Below are 5,535 nucleotides of genomic sequence, written 5' to 3'. Positions count from 1 at the left end.
CAAATGGGCGAGTTGGGTAAACTTTGGGCGGGTTAAAAATGGGTTACAATTCAATCCACCCATTTTAATATGGGTAAAATATGGGTTTGGATATAATATGGGTTGGATAAAATACTAGTTATATCCATTTAAGAGCATCAATTCTCCAATAGTTCTCTCATCTCCGAGAAAATGAGCTGAAACAGTTTCATAGCTCTGTTTCCACTCCACAGTTAATGCATCTGCTCTCCATACTTTAGTTGATTAAAATGGACCCCAAAGTAAATAAAATAACTTAGCAAAGTACAAGTATAATATAAAAAATAAAAGAAAAATGTAAGGAAAGAGACGAGTGTTAACAAAAGCAACTTACGTAAACTACTACAATTACACCAATTTCTTTTCTTTTCAACACACTAGCAGAAATACACAAAAACACCTCATACATAGAGCAAAACTTTGATAGCTCCAAATTACTAATAATCAACAATCTTCATTGGACTCCATTGGAATGTAACCAAAAAGTATTTACAGCAAACACTGTCTAAAATATTCGTCTAATAGACAAAAACATAATAGGCTCACACGCCTTAATATAATAAACGAAAAACATAAGTAAAATGTTATTATATATAGTCGATCTTGCAGCCTCTTTCTTCATCTCCGCAGTGTTTCCACTTCCTCAAAACGACATTTGGACTTGCTGCACAAGGTGAAACAAATTTAAAAAATGAGTTGGGTTCCTACAATGAGCTATCAGACACTAATTTTGATTTTGACATAGATCTAAGTGAATACAAAAATAAGTTTAAACATTTCGTTGCATATGAGTGAAAGTCCTTTGCGTCCCAGCTCATTAAATACTGGTTCTTGTCAAACTTTCAAATGAAAAAAATATAAAGCTTACCCCAACTAAAGCATGTTAGCCTAAAAGATCAATTGCAAGCTTGTTGCATTCTATCAAAATACGGCTGAACATCTACCGCAATCTCATCATCAAATTAATTGGAACCTTAAGAAAACAAACAAAAGGAACAAAAATTATTTACTGGAACACCAATTTGTAGCAAAACAAAGTAAATATGTAATATGAGTAGAATGATTTATCTTCTTTCCCACAAAGTCAATCTATAGTACATAACTTCGCCTCCGCATTTGCAGGTAAAATAGAACTTGTATATTTTTCAATAATACGACCTCCAATGCTAAAGGTAGATTTAGAGGTTACTGTGGTAATAGGTATGCTCAAGACGTCCCTTGTCATCAATGAGAGTTTGGAATATCTTCGTTTATTTTCCTTCCAATAGGCAAGTACATCCAAATCTGAATTTACTTTAAGGTCATGATTGGGCTCCTCCAAGTACAAATCTAGTTGTGTTTTATTTTTACCACACCCCAACTGAGTATCAAACGTATCGAACTCCTCAAGTTCATCCCTCATTTCATTACTAGTTTCCCCCGACAAGGAAATTGTGGTCAAAGGTACATAGTATTCTTTGAATAACAAATGTAAATGATCTTCAACGACTTTAACATTTGCTTCAAAAGTCTCATAAATCAATTTTAGAGAGAATAAACTTCACAAACTTAAGCTTATATCGAGGATCAAGAACAATAGCTAGTGATAAAATCATACGGTAAGACTTTCAAATTTTTTTGAATTTCTTTAACATTGATGTTGCCATTTCACTCATAATTGGATCAAAAGTATATTTTTCGTCCTCTAATAACTTCTAAATTTTTCACACGTTATGTAGATACAAATTAGCAGTTGGATATCGACTTCCAGAGGACAATATAGTAATGTTCTAAAATGATTTCAAAAATTGAGCAATCGTCTCTACCATTTTCCATTCCTCCTCAGAAAGACCATGTTTAAAATCAGTATCAATCAATTTATACTGAATATAAGCTTGTTGGTAGAGGATTGCACTTTCAAGCATCAGATAAGTGGAATTCCAACGAATTGTCATGTCTTGACGAAGCTTTTTAAACACGGCAACCCAAGATTTTTGATGCATTCCACAAACTTTAAGATTCTTCCTTCTGAATGTTTAATATTCTTAACACCTTCTCTAATCTTTACAATAGTTGCATCAGCTTTTTCCTATCCCGCCTTCACAATTAAATTCAAGATGTGGTTTCCACAACGAACATAAAAGAACTTTCCATCACAAACTAGTGTTTGCATCAAAGATAAGTGTTCTTTTAAATTAGCTATCACACCCTTATTACAAGTAGCGTTATCCAAAGTACCCAAAACAGCACTAGAATGTGGAGGGGGCACATGGCGGAAAATCAAGACTATTTTTTTAAGAATCCAATTCAAATCAACATAATGAGCAGTTAAACACATATATCCATTTGACGCTAAAAAAGTCCACATGTCTGAAGTCAAACACACTCTCCTAGAAATCACTGTGAGCTCATTTTTTAGATATTATTTTTCCCTATCATACATCTTCAAAAAATCAGACTTGGTGTATTTCTTGAAATTGTTTTCACAGTTGAGTTTAAGTATAAATGGATATATCTATTTTCCTTGATGTTCGGCAAAGCTAAAAGGATAGTTATGCTTGAGAATGGCCACAGATACTTTCTCACGATAAAATGTTTGATCAATTGGCTCAATCCTATGTTCTTGTCCTTTGTCTAAGTGTGAACTAATATGTCGTTTCAAATTTGAAGTTCCAGAATTAGAGTCTGCTATAAAAATATTCTTACATACCTTACATTGAGCTTTTAACCTTTCATTACTTGTAGCACGAGGCAATTTCAGAAAACTTTTCCAAACATCAGAAGTCGGATTTTTTGCTAGTTTTGTAGGGACTGATGAACTAATCTCACAAGGTTCCTCATAAACGTCTTCATGAGCCTCCATTGACATCTTTTCCTAACATAAATAACAATTTCATATACAAACGACAAACCAAAAGAGATGCCAAAAACATGAAATTCAACATTCTATAAAACAAAAAATCCAAACATGAAATTCACTATTCTATAAAAAAAAAATTCAAATTGTAAACTACATTCACAATTCTTATAAATAAGGAATCATTTACCACAATAGAATTCAGAAACAAGAAAGAGGATTTCAAGGAATTAATCACAAACCCTAGCCCTAAATTTCAAAGAAAAGAAAAAGAAGAGAAAGAGGGAAGATAAGGAAAAAGGATTCAGGGGAGGAGAAATTGAGAGACTTACCAGATTATCTTTGTAACTGTGATTCGTGAAGAAACAACGAAATTATTGCTGAAAAATCGCTTCTAAAATTTTGAAAATAGTCGCTTCTTTGTAAGTTTGGAGAAAAATCTGCAATACCCATATATGACCCGTAGTTTACCCATAAAATATCCATATTTTAATGGGCTGTTTGGGCGGGTCAGTGAAAAATGGGCCTAAATTTTTCCGGCACAAATTTTGGGCTATAAATGATGAGCCCACTTTGTGAAGTCAAATGTCATCTCATCTTGAAGGTCCAGTTTGGTATCATGTGTCAAATGACGTAGTATGCCAAGTCAAATGAGAAGTCAATCGGAACATGTCATTTGGCAAAATAAAATGACATGTCTATCTCAATCAAAGACCAATAAAAATGTGTCATCTGTGTACAAGTGACGTGTTCCAGCCAATCAAATATCGTCATGGTGTAACTTAAATCTGATTGGTAGAAAAAAAACCAGTTCTCATAAACTCCTCCATTTTCTACAACTATAAAAAGGGTCCTCATAATTCAGAACTTACGAAATTCTAACAAGAAGCCAATGCTCGTGGATCAAACGCCACAAATTTCTCTACAAGCTACAAGTTCAAGCATTCAAGTTCAAGAACAACTCAAGATCGAGACCGAATTCAAGAACAAGCTCAAAAAACCTTTGAATTCAAGTACAAGTCAAAATCAAGTTCATCAAGATTCAAGATCAAGCTCGAAAGCCCTTGAATCCAAGTACAATTCAAGAACAAGTTTATCAAGATTCAAGATCAAGCTCACAAACCCTTGAATTTATATTTGAAAAGACAAATCACATTATTCATAGGGATCTCATATTTGAAATATAATACTACAATTATTGTGATATTTTACGGTCTTACTTATTATTTTCTTGACGCGAATTTTACTGTCTACAATTCTCTATGTGAAAATTTTATAAATGACATTTATAAGATTAATAATTTCAAATTGTGACAGTATAATGATTCATGTCAGGGTGATCAACTACAACAACTATTCTTCCCGTGATGATATTAGTGGAGATATATAGAAAATTGAAAAGAAATTTACATATGGTGTTTATTGACCTTGAAAAGACCTACGACAAAATCTCGAGGGAAGTTCTACAGAGATCCTTAGAGGTGAGAGGAGTCAATACTCAGGTTAGAACGATAAAAAGGGACTTAGCGTGGAGCACTTTTAAACCAATATGGGGTTGCATCAGAGATTGATGCTTAAACCATTTCTATTTGCATTGATAATGGATGAATTAGCATAATATATTCAAGATAAAGTGTAATTGTATATGTTATTTGTAGACGACATAGTAATGATTGATGAGAGATACAACAAAGTTAATGTTAGGTTGGATGTTTGGAGATAAACTTTGAAGTTTAGAGGTTTCAGGTTGAGCAGGACTAAGTTTTGAATATTTCGAGTGCAAATTCAGTTATTCAAGTGTTAGACAGTCAAGAACTCCAATGTTCAAAAGATGAAAATTATAGTAAAGAAGATGTTGAAATAGATGTATGAACATAGAATTATAAGTTTAGGAATGAGGGTATCCGGGATAAGGTGAGAGTGGCCTTAGTGGTACGGTGGACAAGAGAGGAAAGCGAGATTGAGATGGTTTAAGCATGTGAAAAGGAGATTCGTAAATGCCCAGTGAAAGTGTGTGAGAGGTTGGATGGTGGATATGCACAAGTGTAGAGGTAGGCCAAAAAAGTATTGTGGAGAAATAAATAGATAGGTCATGACACAACTTATGTTTACTGAGAATATGATCTTATATATATAGGAGGGTGTCAAGGTCACAAATTATGGTGGAAGGTTAGTTTTCTCTTTCTTTTTGACAGGTTTAAGATAGGCGGTGTTTGTCATAGTATTAGTCTTATTCTTGTACGTAGTTTCTTTCTTCTGATTTTTTAATCATATGTTGTTTATTATCTGTCGATTATTGTAATACTTATTAGTTGCTATGTTTTCTTCATTGTCATTATTTCCTTTTGCACCTACTTTAATTTGTTGTACTTGAGCTAATGAGGGTCCTTCGAAAACAACCTCTCTGCATCCGCGAGGTAAGGGTAAGATATGCATACACTCTAACATTTCCGGAAATCACTTGCCAAATTTCACTGGGCATGTTGTTATTATTATTGTTGTTGTTGTACCCTTATTTATATTTTAAACTATAACCTCTATTTATTTAATATCTATTTTATTTATGTAATATAATTGAGATGTTTGTAATCTTTAAAAACAATTACAATCAAATAAAATGAGTAATTCTTTTTTTAAACTTCTTAAACAATGTATACATTTTTAATAAGAAGACAAATAAT

General features: G+C 32.9%; 1 long non-coding RNA gene across 1 annotated transcript; it reads right to left on the bottom strand.

The window, feature by feature from the left end:
• Window positions 1-353: 353 nt before the first annotated feature.
• On the bottom strand, window positions 354-3,299 carry LOC125844076 (uncharacterized). The gene is made up of 3 exons (XR_007444107.1): window positions 3,187-3,299; window positions 887-991; window positions 354-682 (listed from the first exon to the last, which is right to left on the bottom strand). It is a non-coding gene; the product is annotated as an uncharacterized LOC125844076 (long non-coding RNA).
• Window positions 3,300-5,535: the final 2,236 nt, after the last annotated feature.

This window comes from Solanum stenotomum, chromosome 11 (genome assembly GCF_019186545.1).
Source record: "Solanum stenotomum isolate F172 chromosome 11, ASM1918654v1, whole genome shotgun sequence".
Classification (NCBI taxonomy): Eukaryota; Viridiplantae; Streptophyta; class Magnoliopsida; order Solanales; family Solanaceae; genus Solanum; species Solanum stenotomum.
Note: the sequence above shows the minus strand (reverse complement) of the source record. Positions and strands in the feature narration are given on the sequence as shown.